Source organism: Misgurnus anguillicaudatus, chromosome 9 (assembly GCF_027580225.2).
Source record: "Misgurnus anguillicaudatus chromosome 9, ASM2758022v2, whole genome shotgun sequence".
Taxonomy (NCBI): domain Eukaryota; kingdom Metazoa; phylum Chordata; class Actinopteri; order Cypriniformes; family Cobitidae; genus Misgurnus; species Misgurnus anguillicaudatus.
The window spans coordinates 3273914-3294685 of NC_073345.2; the positions used below are offsets into that span (position 1 = coordinate 3273914).

At 44.6% G+C, this 20772-nt stretch overlaps 14 non-coding genes across 14 annotated transcripts; 1 reads left to right on the top strand and 13 right to left on the bottom strand.

The window, feature by feature from the left end:
* The first annotated feature begins 2640 nt into the window (after window positions 1–2640).
* On the top strand, window positions 2641–2711 carry trnag-ccc (transfer RNA glycine (anticodon CCC)). The gene has a single exon. It is a non-coding gene; the product is annotated as a tRNA-Gly (tRNA).
* A 3423-nt stretch (window positions 2712–6134) lies between these two features.
* On the bottom strand, window positions 6135–6205 carry trnav-gac (transfer RNA valine (anticodon GAC)). The gene has a single exon. It is a non-coding gene; the product is annotated as a tRNA-Val (tRNA).
* Window positions 6206–7149: 944 nt separating this feature from the next.
* trnag-gcc (transfer RNA glycine (anticodon GCC)) lies at window positions 7150–7220 on the bottom strand. Its single transcript has one exon. It is a non-coding gene; the product is annotated as a tRNA-Gly (tRNA).
* Window positions 7221–9286: 2066 nt separating this feature from the next.
* On the bottom strand, window positions 9287–9357 carry trnag-gcc (transfer RNA glycine (anticodon GCC)). Its single transcript has one exon. It is a non-coding gene; the product is annotated as a tRNA-Gly (tRNA).
* Window positions 9358–10929: 1572 nt separating this feature from the next.
* Window positions 10930–11000, bottom strand: trnag-gcc (transfer RNA glycine (anticodon GCC)). Its single transcript has one exon. It is a non-coding gene; the product is annotated as a tRNA-Gly (tRNA).
* A 204-nt stretch (window positions 11001–11204) lies between these two features.
* trnag-gcc (transfer RNA glycine (anticodon GCC)) lies at window positions 11205–11275 on the bottom strand. The gene has a single exon. It is a non-coding gene; the product is annotated as a tRNA-Gly (tRNA).
* Window positions 11276–13680: 2405 nt separating this feature from the next.
* trnag-gcc (transfer RNA glycine (anticodon GCC)) lies at window positions 13681–13751 on the bottom strand. Its single transcript has one exon. It is a non-coding gene; the product is annotated as a tRNA-Gly (tRNA).
* A 204-nt stretch (window positions 13752–13955) lies between these two features.
* Window positions 13956–14026, bottom strand: trnag-gcc (transfer RNA glycine (anticodon GCC)). Its single transcript has one exon. It is a non-coding gene; the product is annotated as a tRNA-Gly (tRNA).
* A 2722-nt stretch (window positions 14027–16748) lies between these two features.
* On the bottom strand, window positions 16749–16819 carry trnag-gcc (transfer RNA glycine (anticodon GCC)). The gene has a single exon. It is a non-coding gene; the product is annotated as a tRNA-Gly (tRNA).
* Window positions 16820–17474: 655 nt separating this feature from the next.
* trnag-gcc (transfer RNA glycine (anticodon GCC)) lies at window positions 17475–17545 on the bottom strand. Its single transcript has one exon. It is a non-coding gene; the product is annotated as a tRNA-Gly (tRNA).
* A 204-nt stretch (window positions 17546–17749) lies between these two features.
* On the bottom strand, window positions 17750–17820 carry trnag-gcc (transfer RNA glycine (anticodon GCC)). The gene has a single exon. It is a non-coding gene; the product is annotated as a tRNA-Gly (tRNA).
* A 386-nt stretch (window positions 17821–18206) lies between these two features.
* On the bottom strand, window positions 18207–18277 carry trnag-gcc (transfer RNA glycine (anticodon GCC)). Its single transcript has one exon. It is a non-coding gene; the product is annotated as a tRNA-Gly (tRNA).
* A 477-nt stretch (window positions 18278–18754) lies between these two features.
* On the bottom strand, window positions 18755–18825 carry trnas-gcu (transfer RNA serine (anticodon GCU)). The gene has a single exon. It is a non-coding gene; the product is annotated as a tRNA-Ser (tRNA).
* Window positions 18826–19029: 204 nt separating this feature from the next.
* Window positions 19030–19100, bottom strand: trnag-gcc (transfer RNA glycine (anticodon GCC)). Its single transcript has one exon. It is a non-coding gene; the product is annotated as a tRNA-Gly (tRNA).
* Window positions 19101–20772: the final 1672 nt, after the last annotated feature.

The window sequence follows — 20772 nt, forward strand, 5'->3', positions numbered from 1 at the left end:
GGGTAGGACTCCTTTCTAGGGGCTTTCTGTTATCCGTGGCGCCCTCCGCTTCTCCTGGAGGCAGAACAAAGGAAATGCAATGAGTACTTGTTTCTGTGATTTTCGGCTACTTGCCACTTGTGTTCGTGGAGGTCGTGTCTGAGGTGGTATTTCTTTTCTCGCCCTTAGGGTTCTCCTCGGGAACGTGTTTGGGCAGGGGTCGAGTATCCGCATCCCAGGACCTCTCGTCCTTCTTCGGAGTCGTACTGTAAGACAGAGGTAAGTATGCACCACAAAGGTAAGTTATTTATACACGGAGGCTTTTCATTCCTCTTCACAGGCATGCTAAAAGCAGAGGTAAGTTACACTTCACAGACATAAGTTATGCACAAACTGGGGCTTTTCGTTCCTCTTCACAGGCGTGCTCTAGGCAGAGGTAAGTTGCACTTCACAAACATAAGTTATGCACAAACTGGGGCTTTTCGTTCCTCTTCACAGGCGTGCTCTAAACAGAGGTAAGTTGCACTTCACAGACATAAGTTATGCACAAACTGGGGCTTTTCGTTCCTCTTCACAGGCGTGCTGAAAGCAGAGGCAAGTTACACTTCACAGACATAAGTTATGCACAGACTGGGGCTTTTCGTTGCTCTTCACAGGCGTGCTGAAAGCAGAGGTGAGTTACACATCACAGAGGTAAGTTATTTCGTATCTCACCCAACGCTTCTCCCGGGGGCAGTGGACTTGCAAGGCAACGGCTGGCAGGTCGTACGGGGACGAATGCTTCCCTAGCTCCCCCCTCCTATCTGGTTCCAGGGGTACTGAACTGGGGCGAACTATTTGGAGAGGCTCCGCACGCAAATGGTTAGTGTAGGTGGCTGTATACAACAATGGCCTTCGGCCAAAACAGTAAAAACCAGTCGCTTACTCACACTGATGCACAAATATGATTCACCACCGCCCTCTCTCAGGATCGGCGAGGGTTAACGTTGACACACTGAAGATCCTACTATTTAATTTCCTCTTCACTTGCACTGGTCTGGCCTCAATGCTGATATCTTCCCACGGATTCACTGGACTGAGAGCGGCTTCTGTCTCTAAAAGCACAGCACCACACTGCAAGCTTTAGTGTACACACACAAAATAAAGATCAAGACTCACCCACAGCATCTCGTACACACTTCGTGAAATAAGGATTTGGCCTGCTCTGTCCCAGGTCTCTCGTGTGACTCGTCGGGCGTGGTTTACAGCACAAAGGGAAAGGTGTTTGGAGGTCGTCGATGGATCTCCCGTCCGCTCCTATTACACGTTGTTCGGCTCGCCCACGCTCACCAGTGGGGCCAAAGCTGTATAACAACACTCACAACACACTCACAACACACAACAAGCAATTCTTCCTTCTCAATGTTTGTATAGTTCTCCAAACGTTACTCACATGTCAGCACATCCGTGAATCAACACTGTATATCCTTCTCTACTCAACCCAGTCGCGTAGTGCATCGGTCTTTCTCTCACCCAGTCACCTTCAATATGAGTTTCTCCTAGCTGGAACTATTAGCAAGCTTCCACTTATTTCCCCAAGGGAACGGTTTCGTCACACACCAGCCTGCAAAGCAGCAAAACAGAGCGCACCAAACGCACAAAAGAGCACAACAACAAGACGCTTTCAGTGTGGTGCTCCTTTAACTCCCACAGCTCCGTTCTTTCCGCCTCTTTTGGCTGCCGCACTCTTTCCTTTCGCTATAAGCGATTCGCGGATCAACGGCGCCCTCCGGCTCCTCCAGGGACAGAGCGTGTGGTTTGGTCTGCCCTAGGCATAAAGGGGCTCACGCCCGAAAACAACTCTCCTCCGTTGTGCTTCTCTAGACCTATTTATATGCCTCATCTTCACACCCTCCTCCAATCATGGGCTGCCGCATTAATTTGTCACACCTGTAGCTCGTTCACTTCTAATTTTATGTTGTCAGGGAGACCAGGAAATAAAATGGTGTTTTAAAATCAGGTCCGGGCGGAAACCATCTTCAGGTGGAACCTCTCTCCGCCACTTTTGGTTCCGCCCTCCAATAGTCACCCCGTGACACAAGCATTGGTGGTTAAGTGGTAGAATTCTCACCTGCCACGCGGGAGACCCGAGTCCAATTCCCGGTCAATGCAATTGAGGCTGCTCCTTCATGAAAACCTTGTAAGAATGCTCCACGAGGTAGTCATTTTGGATGCAGTGTGGTCAGCTGCTTTTTATCTGCTTTACTGTTTTGATATGTTTGACTTGATTTTATGAAACTCAACATTTCAAAACTTGTGTTCTGGCTACACTTAAAAACGTTGTGTGGTGAGTTTGGCAGGTAGGGCTTCTAAACTACATTTTACAGACAAGCATTGGTGGTTAAGTGGTAGAATTCTCACCTGCCACGCGGGAGACCCGAGTCCAATTCCCGGCCTATGCAATTGAGGCTGCTCCTTCATGACAACCTTGTAAGAATGCTCCAAGAGACAGTCGTTTTGGATGCAGTGTGGTCAGCTGCTTTTTTATCTGCGTTCCTGTTTTGATATGTGTGACTTGATTTCATGAAACGTAATATTTCAAAACTTGTGTTCTGGCTACGCTTAGAAATGTTGTGTGGTGAGTTCGACAGGTAGGGCTTCTAAACTAGCCCTGACAGACAAGCATTGGTGGTTCAGTGGTAGATTTCTTGCCTCCCATGCGGGAGACCCGGGTCCGATTCCCGGCCAATGCAAGTGAGGCTGCTCCTTTATGGTACTCTTATAAGAATGCTCCACGAAACAGTCATTTTGGATGCATTGTTTTTCAAATGCTTTTTATCTGCTTTTTAGTTTTGATACATGTGACTTGATTTAATCAAACTCAACATTTCAAAACTTGTTTTGTACAGATTCCATGTACGAAGCACATATGGCGAGCTTGGCAGGAAGGGCTTTAAGACAAGCCCTTGCAGGCAAGCATTGATGTTCAATGGTAGAATTCACTCCTGCCTCACGGGAGACCCGGGTTTAATTCATGGCCGAGGCAAAAGAGGCTGCTCCTTCATGACAACCTTGTAAGAATGGTTGAAAAACGTTGTGTGGTGAGTTCGGCAGGCAGGGCTTCTAAACTAGCCCTGACAGACAAGCATTGGTGGTTCAGTGGTAGAATTCTCGCCTGCCAATAGAGGAGCAGCCTCACGTAATTCAGCTAAACGGCCCTAAACGCTTTCCCATTCATTTCCAATGGTAGTGCTAAACCACTACAGATGCAATATACTTTTGTCCGCTATGCATTTTGGCGCTGTTGCACAGTTCTATTTGGCGGAAATCTCCAAAAAGTTTTTTCTAGGTGAACTCCAGCAGAGACAGCAGATTGCCATCGATTCTTCATTCATTTCAGGTAAGATATTGTTGTTGTTTCTTTTACATTCTACTGGATAAAGATATAGCCATATCGCCAGTTGTTAGATTTCAAATGGTAATGTTATTTATCGCTGCTAATGCGTTTCATTGATGAAAGTTCAGACCGGCTTTTCACTCTCAAACAAGTTTGGTCTTATAACATGCTAACTAATGAATGAATATCTATGTATTTTTTATTTATCTGTCTGATTTTTAAGGTTGTAAGTGATAATACCTCGTCAGCGCTGTACTGACATTATTTTGTGGTTTTACATCTTGTTTTTATATTTTAATGAGTATAGATTTCACGTCATTACGTTAAATAAAGCTGTCAGTCTGTTTCTGTTAGAATATATTGATATTTTGCCAACATTAGCATTGCTAGCACTGTATCAATGTATAAATGCAAATATGCCCAAATATTATGGCCTATAGGGTTTTAATAATTATTTTTTACTTTACTGTACACACAAATCAAAAAACACTCATACAATGGGTAAAACTTTACATTCAAAACAATGTTATTTCTTTTCAAAATAGTATATTGTTTTCAAATGACACACGCAAACCATCATCTGAATAGACATTTATAGACGTGTGTTTTAGAATTGCAATTAGGGTGTAAAGTAGAAATTATGCTTATAGTTCAGCAGAATTGGTTCAGGGGGTTGGTGTATGAGTTACATGTTGTGGTCATTGTGTCTCAAGTACCAGTATTTATGTTTAAACAATTGAAAAAAAAACTAATATCTGAAATGAAAGTATTTTTAAAAATAAAGTTTACAATTCTTTTTCTCTTTTATGGTATATGTCAAGATGCACAAGAACATTGTTTTCTTCCCAGGGAGAATCCGTGTTGTGTTCCGCAAGGGGCCACATGGATTTCTCCTCCAGGAGCCGTGTGATGAAGCCAGTCGGATAAAAAACAACCCAACTCTTCAGGTGAAGTCTGCGCCCCTGAAGGAGGAGCCTGTGCGATGAAGCCAGTCGGATAAAAAACAACCCAACTCTTCAGGTGAAGTCTGCGCCCCTGAAGGAGGAGCCTGTGCAGCAGAACGCGTTTGCTGTGGTGCGGCAGAGAGGAGGAGATGCCTCAGACAGGACGGAGGTGCTGGGAGACTACATTCTTCAATTTGGAAAGTACCAAGGGAAATCTTTTAGGTGGCTTTTGGAGAATGATATAGGATACACAATGTATCTGATTCAGAACCTCCAGAAGGAGCAGGCCTCGGGTGTTTTTATGGCTGAGGGGCATAAGAAGGACAGCCTACTTTCACTCTACAATTATGCTCTGAGTTTTCAAGAGATCCAGTATCTGAATGAATGTTGAAACTGATGATATTTCGTATCTGATGTCTCCTCTGTTTTTTTTCTGTGTCTGTGTGTAACCAGTTGCTGTGCCGGTAGTGGCTGCCACACCAGTAGGATCACCAGGAGCAAAGACAGTTTTTTAAATTAAAACAAAAAACGTTTCAGGGATTTTTTTACATTGTCCTCCAAACCTGAACCTTGTCTTAAACTGTTCCTTTGTTTGACTTCTGGCCACGTTCAGGCCATGTTCCTCTAAAAATATGGTTGTATGGTTGCGTTCTACTAACTAGTCCTAAGGACTATGAATTGATCTCACCCATGATGAATTGATTCCAACCACGATGATGGCAAGTATACATTTTTGGTTCTCCATGCATGCTGCACTAAAAAAAAAAAGAAGCAGCGTTTGGTACTAACACTGGAATGCTTGCTTGTTCTTCTAGTCATATTGCTCCTCCTGCTTGAACTAGTGAATAGTGACTAGGTGGGCTTTTTGGTGTAGACATTTTAAATGTATGAAAAGTGTTAGCACTTTTTTGCATGTTTTTCAAAGTATTAAAATATATTTTGATGTTTTATTTCATTTAAAAATAAATATATATATATATATATAGTCATATATAACTGTTGAGGGTAAAATAAAATGTGTAAGCTTACTGACTGCTTACTGAACTTACTGAACCACCAATGCTTGTCTGTCAAATGTAGTTTAGAAGCCCTACCTGCCAAACTCACCACACAACGTTTTTAAGCGTAGCCAGAACACAACATTTGAAATGTTGAGTTTCATGAAATCAGGTCAAACATATCAAAACAGGACAGCAGATAAAAAGCAGCTGACCACACTGCATCCAAAATGACTACCTCTTGGAGCATTCTTACAAGGTTGTCATGAAGGAGCAGCCTCAATTGCATTGGCCGGGAATCGGACCCGGGTCTCCCGGGTGGGAGGCGAGAATTCTACTACTGAACCACCAATGCTTGTCTGTCAGGGCTAGTTTAGAAGCCATACCTACCGAACTCACCACACAACATTTTTAAGCATAGCCAGAACACAAGTTTTGAAATGTCAAAACAAGAAAAGCAGATAAAAAGCAGCTGACCACACTGCATCCAAAATGACTACCTCGTGGAGCATTCTTACAAGGTTGTCATGAAGGAGCAGCCTCAATTGCATTGGTCAGGAATTGGACCTGGGTCTCCCTCGTGGCAGGTGAGAAATCTACCACTGAACCACCAATGCTTGTCTGTTAGGGCTAGTTTAAAAGCCATACCTGCCGAACTCACCAGACAACATTTTTAAGCATAGCCAGAACACAAGTTTTATATATTTTGAGTTTCATAAAATCAAGTCAGACAAATCAAAACAGGACAGCAGATAAAAAGCAGCTGACCACACTGCATCCAAAATAACTGCCTCGTGGAGCATTCTTACAAGAGTACCATAAAGGAGTAGCCTCACTTGCATTGGCCGGGAATCGGAACCGGGTTTCCCGCGTGTCAGGCGAGAATTCTACCACTGAACCACCAATGCGTGTCTATCAGGGCTAGTTTAGAAGCCCTACCTGCCGAACTCACCACACGTTTTTAAGCGTAGCCAGAACACAAGTTTTGAAATGTTGACTTTCATGAAATCAAGTCAAACATATCAAAATTAGAGAATTCTACCACTGAACCACCATAGTCTGTTAGGGCTAGTTTAGAAGCCCTACCTGCCGAACTCACCACACGTTTTTAAGCGTAGATGGAACACAAGTTTTGAAATGTTGACTTTCATGAAATCAAGTCAAACATATCAAAACAGGAAAGCAGATTAAGGGGCTGTCCACACGGAGACGCGTATCACTGCATACGTATAAATTTGTTATCGTATTGGCGTTTCATCCACACGGATCCGGCGTTTTGGGAGACTGAATCCGCTATTTTTTGAAACCGGGTCCTAAACTGGAAAAATCTGAAACCGACACACTTGCGGTTTCGTCTGTACAGCCAATCCGTATATTTTGTGAAGCGAAAACGTCATCACATCACGTGTCGGAAGCGTCACACGTAACAGCAGCAACAATAACGGCGGACTACGTGATTGTGTTCGTGCTACATAAGCTACTAAAGCCTACTAGCTTTATTACACCAAAATCTATTGCTTCTATGCAATTGTGGTGACCAACAAGCGATAATGGACAACACCATATGTTGGTTATGCGCATGCTCAAAGTCTTCTTCTCCGTGTATAGTGTATATCTGTGGCAGAATTACAGCGCCCCATACTGGTCCGGCATATATACTACAACGCTTTCAGTCGGTTTCAGTGGTTTCGTGTTTACGGATTATTTTTTTAGAGCAAGGAAAAAAAATGATCGGATAGGGAATGCACCGGCTTCGTGTGGACATAGCCTAAAAGCAGCTGACCACACTTCATCCAAAAAGCCTACCTCTTGGAGCATTCTTACAAAGCTGTAATGAAGAAGCAGCCTCAATTGCATTGGCCGGGAATCGGACCCGGGTCTCCCGCGTGGCAGGCGAGAATTCTACCACTGAACCACCAATGCTTGTCTGTTAGGGCTAGTTTAGAAGCCCTACCTGCCGAACTCACCACACGTTTTTAAGCGTAGCCGGAACACAAGTTTTGAAATGTTGACTTTCATAAAATCAAGTCAAAGATATCAAACGAGGAAAGCAGATTAAAAGCAGCTGACCACACTTCATCCAAAAAGACTACCTCGTGGAGCATTCTTACAAAGCTGTCATGAAGGAGCAGCCTCACTTGCATTGGCCAGGAATCGGACCTGAGTCTCCCGCGTGGCAGGCGAGAATTCTACCACTGAACCACCACTGCTTGTCTGTTAGGGCTAGTTTAGAAGCCCTACCTGCCGAACTCACCACACGTTTTTAAGCGTAGCCAGAACACAAGTTTTGAAATGTTGACTTTCATGAAATCAAGTCAAACATATCAAAACAGGAAAGCAGATTAAAAGCAGCTGACCACACTTCATCCAAAATGACTACCTCGTGGAGCATTCTTACAAAGCTGTAATGAAGGAGCAGCCTCAATTGCATTGGCCGGGAATCGGATGCAGGTCTCCCGCGTGGCAGGCGAGAATTCTACCACTGAACCCCCAATGCTTGTCTGTTAGGGCTAGTTTAGAAGCCCTACCTGCCGAACTCACCACACGTTTTTAATCTTAGCCGGAACACAAGTTTTGAAATGTTGACTTTCATGAAATCAAGTCAAACATATCAAAACAGGAAAGCAGATTAAAAGCAGCTGACCACACTTCATCCAAAATGACTACCTCGTGGAGCATTCTTACAAAGCTGTAATGAAGGAGCAGCCTCAATTGCATTGGCCGGGAATCGGACCCGGGTCTCCCGAACACAAGTTTTGAAATGTTGACTCTCATGAAATCAAGTCAAACATATCAAAACAGGAAAGCAGATTTAAAGCAGCTGACCACACTTCATCCAAAATGACTACCTTGTGGAGCATTCTTACAAAGCTGTAATGAAGGAGCAGCCTCAATCGCATTGGCCGGGAATCGGACCGGGTCTCCCGCGTGGCAGGCAAGAATTCTACCACTGAACCACCAATGCTTGTCTGTTGGGGCTAGTTTAGAAGCCCTACCTGCCGAACTCACCACACAGCGATTTTAATCGTTTTAAAATGTTTACTTTCATGAAATCAAGTCAAACATATCAAAGCAGGAAAGCTGATTAAAAGCAGCTGACCACACTTCATCCAAAATGACTACCTCGTGGAGCATTCTTACAAAGCTGTAATGAAGGAGCAGCCTCAATTGCATTGGCCGGGAATCGGACCCGGGTCCCCCGAACACAAGTTTTGAAATGTTGACTTTCATGAAATCAAGTCAAACATATCAAAACAGGAAAGCAGATTAAAAGCAGCTGACCACGGGGCTCCCGCGTGGCAGGCGAGAAATCTACCACTGAACCACCAATGCTTGTCTGTTAGGGCTAGTTTAGAAGCCCTACCTGCCGAACACAAGTTTTGAAATGTTGACTTTCATGAAATCAAGTCAAACATATCAAAACAGGAAAGCAGATTAAAAGCAGCTGACCACAGTTCATCCAAAAAGACTACCTCAAGGAGCATTCTTACAAAGCTGTCATGAACGAGCAGCCTCAATTGCATTGGCCGGGAATCGGATGCAGGTCTCCCGCGTGGCAGGCGAGAATTCTACCACTGAACCACCAATGCTTGTCTGTTAGGGCTAGTTTAGAAGCCCTACCTGCCGAACTCACCACACGTTTTTAATCGTAGCCGGAACACAAGTTTTGAAATGTTGACTTTCATGAAATCAAGTCAAACATATCAAAACAGGAAAGCAGATTAAAAGCAGCTGACCACACTTCATCCAAAATGACTACCTCGTGGAGCATTCCTTACAAAGCTGTAATGAAGGAGCAGCCTCAATTGCATTGGCCGGGAATCGGACCCGGGTCTCCCGAACACAAGTTTTGAAATGTTGACTTTCATGAAATCAAGTCAAACATATCAAAACAGGAAAGCAGATTAAAAGCAGCTGACCACACTTCATCCAATACGACTACCTCGTGGAGCATTCTTAAAAAGCTGTAATGAAGGAGCAGCCTCAATTGCATTGGCCGGGAATCGAACCCGGGTCTCCCGCGTGGCAGGCAAGAATTCTACCACTGAACCACCAATGCTTGTCTGTTGGGGCTAGTTTAGAAGCCCTACCTGCCGAACTCACCACACAACGTTTTTAATGGTTTTAAAATGTTGACTTTCCTGAAATCAAGTCAAACATATCAAAACAGGAAAGCAGATTAAAAGCAGCTGACCACACTTCATCCAAAAAGACTACCTCGTGGAGCATTCTTACAAAGCTGTAATGAAGAAGCAGCCTCAATTGCATTGGCCAGGAATCGGACCCGGGTCTCCCGCGTGGCAGGCGAGAATTCTACCACTGAACCACCAATGCTTGTCTGTTAGGGCTAGTTTAGAAGCCCTACCTGCCGAACTCACCACACGTTTTTAATCGTAGCCGGAACACAAGTTTTGAAATGTTGACTTTCATGAAATCAAGTCAAACATATCAAAACAGGAAAGCAGATTAAAAGCAGCTGACCACACTTCATCCAAAATGACTACCTCGTGGAGCATTCTTACAAAGCTGTAATGAAGGAGCAGCCTCAATTGCATTGGCCGGGAATCGGACCCGGGTCTCCCGAACACAAGTTTTGAAATGTTGACTCTCATGAAATCAAGTCAAACATATCAAAACAGGAAAGCAGATTAAAAGCAGCTGACCACACTTCATCCAAAATGACTACCTTGTGGAGCATTCTTACAAAGCTGTAATGAAGGAGCAGCCTCAATTGCATTGGCCGGGAATCGGACCGGGTCTCCCGCGTGGCAGGCAAGAATTCTACCACTGAACCACCAATGCTTGTCTGTTGGGGCTAGTTTAGAAGCCCTACCTGCCGAACTCACCACACAGCGATTTTAATCGTTTTAAAATGTTTACTTTCATAAAATCAAGTCAAACATATCAAAGCAGGAAAGCTGATTAAAAACAGCGGACCACACTTCATCCAAAATGACTACCTCGTGGAGCATTCTTACAAAGCTGTAATGAAGGAGCAGCCTCAATTGCATTGGCCGGGAATCGGACCCGGGTCCCCCGAACACAAGTTTTGAAATGTTGACTTTCATGAAATCAAGTCAAACATATCAAAACAGGAAAGCAGATTAAAAGCAGCTGACCACGGGGCTCCCGCGTGGCAGGCGAGAATTCTACCACTGAACCACCAATGCTTGTCTGTTAGGGCTAGTTTAGAAGCCCTACCTGCCGAACACAAGTTTTGAAATGTTGACTTTCATGAAATCAAGTCAAACATATCAAAACAGGAAAGCAGATTAAAAGCAGCTGACCACACTTCATCCAAAAAGACTACCTCATGGAGCATTCTTACAAAGCTGTCATGAACGAGCAGCCTCAATTGCATTGGCCGGGAATCGGATGCAGGTCTCCCGCGTGGCAGGCGAGAATTCTACCACTGAACCACCAATGCTTGTCTGTTAGGGCTAGTTTAGAAGCCCTACCTGCCGAACTCACCACACAACGTTTTTAATCGTTTTAAAATGTTGACTTTCATGAAATCAAGTCAAACATATCAAAACAGGAAAGCAGATTAAAAGCAGCTGACCACACTTCATCCAAATTTACTACCTTGTGGAGCATTCTTACAAAGCTGTAATGAAGGAGCAGCCTCAATTGCATTGGCCGGGAATCGGACCCGGGTCTCCCGCGTGGCAGGCGAGAATTCTACCACTGAACCACCAATGCTTGTCTGTTAGGGCTAGTTTAGAAGCCCTACCTGCCGAACTCACCACACAACGTTTTTAATGGTTTTAAAATGTTGACTTTCCTGAAATCAAGTCAAACATATCAAAACAGGAAAGCAGATTAAAAGCAGCTGACCACACTTCATCCAAAAAGACTACCTCGTGGAGCATTCTTACAAAGCTGTAATGAAGAAGCATCCTCAATTGCATTGGCCGGGAATCGGACCCGGGTCTCCCGCGTGGCAGGCGAGAATTCTACCACTGAACCACCAATGCTTGTCTGTTAGGGCAGTTTAGAAGCCCTACCTGCCGAACTCACCACACGTTTTTAAGCGTAGCCAGAACACAAGTTTTGAAATGTTGACTTTCATGAAATCAAGTCAAACATATCAAAACAGGAAAGCAGATTAAAAGCAGCTGACCACACTTCATCCAAAAAGACTACCTCGTGGAGCATTCTTACAAAGCTGTCATGAAGGAGCAGCCTCAATTGCATTGGCCGGGAATCGGACCCGGGTCTCCCACGTGGCAGGCGAGAATTCTACCACTGAACCACCAATGCTTGTCTGTTAGGTCTAGTTTAGAAGCCCTACCTGCCGAACTCACCACACAACGTTTTTAATGGTTTTAAAATGTTGACTTTCCTGAAATCAAGTCAAACATATCAAAACAGGAAAGCAGATTAAAAGCAGCTGACCACACTTCATCCAAAAAGACTACCTCGTGGAGCATTCTTACGAAGCTGTAATGAAAGAGCAGCCTCAATTGCATTGGCCGGGAATCGGACCCGGGTCTCCCGCGTGGCAGGCGAGAATTCTACCACTGAATCACCAATGCCTCTCTGTTAGGGCTAGTTTAGAAGCCTTACCCGCCGAACTCACCACACGTTTGTAAGCGTAGCCAGAACACAAGTTTTGAAATGTTGACTTTCATGAAATCAAGTCAAACATATCAAAACAGGAAAGCAGATTAAAAGCAGCTGACCACACTTCATCCAAAAAGACTACCTCATGGAGCATTTTTACAAAGCTGTCATGAAGGAGAAGCCTCAATTGCATTGGCGGGGAATCGGACCCGGGTCTCCCGCGTGGCAGGCGAGAATTCTACCACTGAACCACCAATGCTTGTCTGTTGGGGCTAGTTTAGAAGCCCTACCTGCCGATCTCACCACACAACGATTTTAATCGTTTTAAAATGTTTACTTTCATGAAATCAAGTCAAACATATCAAAGCAGGAAAGCTGAATAAAAGCAGCTGACCACACTTCATCCAATACGACTACCTCGTGGAGCATTCTTACAATGCTGTAATGAAGGAGCAGCCTCAATTGCATTGGCCGGGAATCGGACCCGGGTCTCCCGAACACAAGTTTTGAAATGTTGACTTTCATGAAATCAAGTCAAACATATTAAAACAGGAAAGCAGATTAAAAGCAGCTGACCACACTTCATCCAAAATTACTACCTCGTGGAGCATTCTTACAAAGCTGTAATGAAGGAGCAGCCTCAATTGCATTGGCCGGGAATCGGACCCGGGTCTCCCGAACACAAGTTTTGAAATGTTGACTTTCATGAAATCAAGTCAAACATATTAAAACAGGAAAGCAGATTAAAAGCAGCTGACCACACTTCATCCAAAATGACTACCTCGTGGAGCATTCTTACAAAGCTGTAATGAAGGAGCAGCCTCAATTGCATTGGCCGGGAATCGGACCCGGGTCTCCCGAACACAAGTTTTGAAATGTTGACTTTCATGAAATCAAGTCAAACATATCAAAACAGGAAAGCAGATTAAAAGCAGCTGACCACACTTCATCCAAAAAGACTACCTCATGGAGCATTCTTACAAAGCTGTCATAAAGGAGCAGCCTCAATTGCATTGGCTGGGAATCGGACCCGGGTCTCCCGCGTGGCAGGCGAGAATTCTACCACTGAACCACCAATGCTTGTCTGTTAGGGCTAGTTGAGAAGCCCTACCTGCCGAACTCACCACACAACGTTTTTAATGGTTTTAAAATGTTGACTTTCTTGAAATCAAGTCAAACATATCAAAACAGGAAAGCAGATTAAAAGCAGCTGACCACACTTCATCCAAAAAGACTACCTCGTGGAGCATTCTTTCAAAGCTGTAATGAAGGAGCAGCCACAATTGCATTGGCCGGGAAGTGGACCCGGGTCTCCTGCGTGGCAGGCGAGAATTCTACCACTGAACCCCCAATCCTTGTCTGATAGGGCTAGTTTAGAAGCCCTACCTGCCGAACACAAGTTTTGAAATGTTGACTTTCATGAAATCAAGTCAAACATATCAAAACAGGAAAGCAGATTAAAAGCAGCTGACCACACTTCATCCAAAAAGACTACCTCATGGAGCATTCTTACAAAGCTGTCATGAACGAGCAGCCTCAATTGCATTGGCCGGGAATCGGATGCAGGTCTCCCGCGTGGCAGGCGAGAATTCTACCACTGAACCACCAATGCTTGTCTGTTAGGGCTAGTTTAGAAGCCCTACCTGCCGAACTCACCACACAACGTTTTTAATCGTTTTAAAATGTTGACTTTCATGAAATCAAGTCAAACATATCAAAACAGGAAAGCAGATTAAAAGCAGCTGACCACACTTCATCCAAATTTACTACCTTGTGGAGCATTCTTACAAAGCTGTAATGAAGGAGCAGCCTCAATTGCATTGGCCGGGAATCGGACCCGGGTCTCCCGCGTGGCAGGCGAGAATTCTACCACTGAACCACCAATGCTTGTCTGTTAGGGCTAGTTTAGAAGCCCTACCTGCCGAACTCACCACACAACGTTTTTAATGGTTTTAAAATGTTGACTTTCCTGAAATCAAGTCAAACATATCAAAACAGGAAAGCAGATTAAAAGCAGCTGACCACACTTCATCCAAAAAGACTACCTCGTGGAGCATTCTTACAAAGCTGTAATGAAGAAGCATCCTCAATTGCATTGGCCGGGAATCGGACCCGGGTCTCCCGCGTGGCAGGCGAGAATTCTACCACTGAACCACCAATGCTTGTCTGTTAGGGCAGTTTAGAAGCCCTACCTGCCGAACTCACCACACGTTTTTAAGCGTAGCCAGAACACAAGTTTTGAAATGTTGACTTTCATGAAATCAAGTCAAACATATCAAAACAGGAAAGCAGATTAAAAGCAGCTGACCACACTTCATCCAAAAAGACTACCTCATGGAGCATTTTTACAAAGCTGTCATGAAGGAGCAGCCTCAATTGCATTGGCCAGGAATCGGACCCGGGTCTCCCACGTGGCAGGCGAGAATTCTACCACTGAACCACCAATGCTTGTCTGTTAGGGCTAGTTTAGAAGCCCTACCTGCCGAACTCACCACAAGTTTTTAAGCGTAGCCAGAACACAAGTTTTGAAATGTTGACTTTCATGAAATCAAGTCAAACATATCAAAACAGGAAAGCAGATTAAAAGCAGCTGACCACACTTCATCCAAAAAGACTACCTCGTGGAGCATTCTTACAAAGCTGTCATGAAGGAGCAGCCTCAATTGCATTGGCCGGGAATCGGACCCGGGTCTCCCACGTGGCAGGCGAGAATTCTACCACTGAACCACCAATGCTTGTCTGTTAGGTCTAGTTTAGAAGCCCTACCTGCCGAACTCACCACACAACGTTTTTAATGGTTTTAAAATGTTGACTTTCCTGAAATCAAGTCAAACATATCAAAACAGGAAAGCAGATTAAAAGCAGCTGACCACACTTCATCCAAAAAGACTACCTCGTGGAGCATTCTTACGAAGCTGTAATGAAAGAGCAGCCTCAATTGCATTGGCCGGGAATCGGACCCGGGTCTCCCGCGTGGCAGGCGAGAATTCTACCACTGAATCACCAATGCCTCTCTGTTAGGGCTAGTTTAGAAGCCTTACCCGCCGAACTCACCACACGTTTGTAAGCGTAGCCAGAACACAAGTTTTGAAATGTTGACTTTCATGAAATCAAGTCAAACATATCAAAACAGGAAAGCAGATTAAAAGCAGCTGACCACACTTCATCCAAAAAGACTACCTCATGGAGCATTTTTACAAAGCTGTCATGAAGGAGAAGCCTCAATTGCATTGGCGGGGAATCGGACCCGGGTCTCCCGCGTGGCAGGCGAGAATTCTACCACTGAACCACCAATGCTTGTCTGTTGGGGCTAGTTTAGAAGCCCTACCTGCCGATCTCACCACACAACGATTTTAATCGTTTTAAAATGTTTACTTTCATGAAATCAAGTCAAACATATCAAAGCAGGAAAGCTGAATAAAAGCAGCTGACCACACTTCATCCAATACGACTACCTCGTGGAGCATTCTTACAAAGCTGTAATGAAGGAGCAGCCTCAATTGCATTGGCCGGGAATCGGACCCGGGTCTCCCGAACACAAGTTTTGAAATGTTGACTTTCATGAAATCAAGTCAAACATATCAAAACAGGAAAGCAGATTAAAAGCAGCTGACCACACTTCATCCAAAATTACTACCTCGTGGAGCATTCTTACAAAGCTGTAAGGAAGGAGCAGCCTCAATTGCATTGGCCGGGAATCGGACCCGGGTCTCCCGAACACAAGTTTTGAAATGTTGACTTTCATGAAATCAAGTCAAACATATCAAAACAGGAAAGCAGATTAAAAGCAGCTGACCACACTTCATCCAAAATGACTACCTCGTGGAGCATTCTTACAAAGCTGTAATGAAGGAGCAGCCTCAATTGCATTGGCCGGGAATCGGACCCGGGTCTCCCGAACACAAGTTTTGAAATGTTGACTTTCATGAAATCAAGTCAAACATATCAAAACAGGAAAGCAGATTAAAAGCAGCTGACCACACTTCATCCAAAAAGACTACCTCATGGAGCATTCTTACAAAGCTGTCATAAAGGAGCAGCCTCAATTGCATTGGCTGGGAATCGGACCCGGGTCTCCCGCGTGGCAGGCGAGAATTCTACCACTGAACCACCAATGCTTGTCTGTTAGGGCTAGTTGAGAAGCCCTACCTGCCGAACTCACCACACAACGTTTTTAATGGTTTTAAAATGTTGACTTTCTTGAAATCAAGTCAAACATATCAAAACAGGAAAGCAGATTAAAAGCAGCTGACCACACTTCATCCAAAAAGACTACCTCGTGGAGCATTCTTTCAAAGCTGTAATGAAGGAGCAGCCACAATTGCATTGGCCGGGAAGTGGACCCGGGTCTCCTGCGTGGCAGGCGAGAATTCTACCACTGAACCCCCAATCCTTGTCTGATAGGGCTAGTTTAGAAGCCCTACCTGCCGAACTCACCACACGTTTTTAAGCGTAGCCAGAACACAAGTTTTAAAATGTTGACTTTCATGAAATCAAGTCAAACATATCAAAACAGGAAAGCAGATTAAAAGCAGCTGACCACACTTCATCCAAAATGACTTCCTCGTGGAGCATTCTTACAAAGCTGTAATGAAGGAGCAGACTCAATTGCACTGGCCGGGAATCGGATGCAGGTCTCCCGCGTGGCAGGCGAGAATTCTACCACTGAACCACCAATGCTTGTCTGTTAGGGCTAGTTTAGAAGCCCTACCTGCCGAACTCACCACACAACGTTTTTAATGGTTTTAAAATGTTGACTTTCCTGAAATCAAGTCAAACATATCAAAACAGGAAAGCAGATTAAAAGCAGCTGACCACACTTCATCCAAAAAGACTACCTCGTGGAGCATTTTTACAAAGCTGTCATAAAGGAGCAGCCTCAATTGCATTGGCCGGGAATCGGACCCGGGTCTCCCGCGTGGCAGGCGAGAATTCTACCACTGAACCACCAATGCTTGTCTGTTAGGGCTAGTTTAAAAGCCCTACCTGCCGAACTCACCACACGTTTTTAAGCGTAGCCAGAACACAAGTTTTGAAATGTTCAAAACTTATCAAAACAGGAAAGCAGATTAAAAGCAGCTGACCACACTTCATCCAAAAAGACTACCTCATGGAGCATTCTTACAAAGCTGTCATGAAGGAGCAGCCTCACTTGCATTGGCCGGGAATCGGACCAGGGTCTCCCGCGTGGCAGGCGAGAATTCTACCACTGAACCACCAATGCTTGTCTGTTAGGGCTAGTTTAGAAGCCCTACCTACCGAACTCACCACACAACGTTTTTAATCGTTTTAAAATGTTGACTTTCATGAAACCAAGTCAAACATATCAAAACAGGAAAGCAGATTAAAAGCAGCTGACCACACTTCATCCAAAATGACTACCTCGTGGAGCATTCTTACAAAGCTGTAATGAAGGAGCAGCCTCAATTGCATTGGCCGGGAATCAGACCCGGGTCTCCCGAACACAAGTTTTGAAATGTTGACTTTCATGAAATCAAGTCAAACATATCAAAACAGGAAAGCAGATTAAAAGCAGCTGACCACACTTCATCCAAAATGACTACCTCGTGGAGCATTCTTACAAAGCTGTAATAAAGGAGCAGCCTCAATTGCATTGGCCGGGAATCGGACCCGGGTCTCCCGCGTGGCAGGCGAGAATTCTACCACTGAACCACCAATGCTTGTCTGTTAGGGCTAGTTTAGAAGCCCTACCTGCCGAACTCACCACACAACGTTTTTAATGGTTTTAAAATGTCGACTTTCCTGAAATCAAGTCAAACATATCAAAACAGGAAAGCAGATTAAAAGCAGCTGACCACACTTCATCCAAAAAGACTACCTCATGGAGCATTCTTACAAAGCTGTCATGAAGGAGCAGCCTCACTTGCATTGGCCGGGAATCGGACCCGGGTCTCCCGCGTGGCAGGCGAGAATTCTACCACTGAACCACCAATGCTTGTCTGTTAGTCCTAGTTTAGAAGCCCTACCTGCCGAACTCACCACACAACGTTTTTAATCGTTTTAAAATGTTGACTTTCATGAAATCAAGTCAAACATATCAAAACAGGAAAGCAGATTAAAAGCAGCTGACCACACTTCATCCAAAATGACTACCTCGTGGAGCATTCTTACAAAGCTGTAATGAAGGAGCAGCCTCAATTGCATAGGCCGGGAATCGGACCCGGGTCCCCCGAACACAAGTTTTGAAATGTTGACTTTCATGAAATCAAGTCAAACATATCAAAACAGGAAAGCAGATTAAAAGCAGATGACCACACTTCATCCAAAATGACTACCTCGTGGAGCATTCCTACAAAGCTGTAATGAAGGAGCAGCCTCAATTGCATTGGCCGGGAATCGGACCCGGGTCTCCCGCGTGGCAGGCGAGAATTCTACCACTGAACCACCAATGCTTGTCTGTTAGGGCTAGTTTAGAAGCCCAACCTGCCGAACTCACCACACAATGTTTTTAATCGTTTTGAAATGTTGACTTTCATGAAATCAAGTCAAACATATCAAAACAGGAAAGCAGATTAAAAGCAGCTGACCACACTTCATCCAAAATGACTACCTCGTGGAGCATTCTTACAAAACTGTAATGAAGGAGCAGCCTAAATTGCTTTGGCCGGGAATCGGACCCGGGTCTCCCGCGTGGCAGGCGAGAATTCTACCACTGAACCACCAATGCTTGTCTGTTAGGGCTAGTTTAGAAGCCCAACCTGCCGAACTCACCACACAACGTTTTTAATCGTTTTAAAATGTTTACTTTCATGAAATCAAGTCAAACATATCAAAACAGGAAAGCAGATTAAAAGCAGCTGACCACACTTCATCCAAAGACTACCTCGTGGAGCATTCTTACAAAGCTGTCATGAAGGTGCAGCCTCAATTGCATTGGCCGGGAATCGGACCCGGGTCTCCCGCGTAGCAGGCGAGAATTCTACCAATGAACCACCAATGCTTGTCTATTAGGGCTAGTTTAGAAGCCCTACCTGACGAACTCACCACACAACGTTTTTAATCGTTTTAAAATGTTGACTTTCCTGAAATCAAGTCAAACATATCAAAACAGGAAAGCAGATTAAAAGCAGCTGACCACACTTCATCCAAAATGACTACCTCGTGGAGCATTCTTACAAAGCTGTAATGAAGGAGCAGCCTCAATTGCATTGGCCGGGAATCGGACCCGGGTCTCCCGCGTGGCAGGCGAGAATTCTACCACTGAACCACCAATGCTTGTCTGTTAGGGCTAGTTTACAAGCCCAACCTGCCGAACTCACCACACAACGTTTTTAATCGTTTTAAAATGTTTACTTTCATGAAATCAAGTCAAACATATCAAAACAGGAAAGCAGATTAAAAGCAGCTGACCACACTTCATCCAAAGACTACCTCGTGGAGCATTCTTACAAAGCTGTCATGAAGGTGCAGCCTCAATTGCATTGGCCGGGAATCGGACCCGGGTCTCCCGCGTAGCAGGCGAGAATTCTACCAATGAAACACCAATGCTTGTCTGTTAGGGCTAGTTTAGAAGCCCAACCTGCCGAACTCACCACACAACGTTTTTAATCGTTTTGAAATGTTGACTTTCATGAAATCAAGTCAAACATATCAAAACAGGAAAGGAGATTAAAAGCAGCTGACCACACTTCATCCAAAATGACTACCTCGTGGAGCATTCTTAGAAAGCTGTAATGAAGGAGCAGCCTAAATTGCTTTGGCCGGGAATCGGACCCGGGTCTCCCGCGTGGCAGGCGAGAATTCTACCACTGAACCACCAATGCTTGTCTGTTAGGGCTAGTTTAGAAGCCCAACCTGCCGAACTCACCACACAACGTTTTTAATCGTTTTAAAATGTTTACTTTCATGAAATCAAGTCAAACATATCAAAACAGGAAAGCAGATTAAAAGCAGCTGACCACACTTCATCCAAAATGACTACCTCTTGGAGCATTCTCACAAAGCTGTAATGAAGGAGCAGCCTCAATTGCATTGGCCGGGAATCGGATGCAGGTCCCCCGCGTGGCAGGCGAGAATTCTACCACTGAACCACCAAAGCTTGTCTGTTAGGGCTAGTTTAGAAGCCCTACCTGTCGAACTCACCACACGTTTTTAATCGTTTTTAAAATGTTGACTTTCATGAAATCAAGTCAAACATATCAAAACAGGAAAGCAGATTAAAAGCAGCTGACCACACTTCATCCAAAAAGACTACCTCATGGAGCATTCTTACAAAGCTGTCATGAAGGAGCAGCCTCAATTGCATTGGCCAGTAATCAGACCCGGGTCTCCCGCGTGGCAGGCGAGAATTCTACCACTGAACCACCAATGCTTGTCTGTTAGGGTTAGTTTAGAAGCCCTACCTGCCAAACTCACCACACGTTTTTAATCGTAGCCGGAACACAAGTTTTGAAATGTTGACTTTCATGAAATCAAGTCAAACATATCAAAACAGGAAAGCAGATTAAAAGCAGCTCACCACACTTCATCCAAAATGACTACCTCGTGGAGCATTCTTACAAAGCTGTAATGAAGGAGCAGCCTCAATTGCATTGGCCGGGAATCGGACCCGGGTCTCCCGAACACAAGTTTTGAAATGTTGACTTTCATGAAATCAAGTCAAACATATCAAAACAGGAAAGCAGATTAAAAGCAGCTGACCACAGGTCTCCCGCGTGGCAGGCGAGAATTCTACCACTGAACCACCAATGCTTGTCTGTTAGGGCTAGTTTAGAAGCCCTACCTGCCGAACTCACCACACAACGTTTTTAATCGTTTTAAAATGTTTACTTTCATGAAATCAAGTCAAACATATCAAAACAGGAAAGCAGATTAAAAGCAGCTGACCACACTTCATCCAAAGACTACCTCGTGGAGCATTCTTACAAAGCTGTCATGAAGGTGCAGC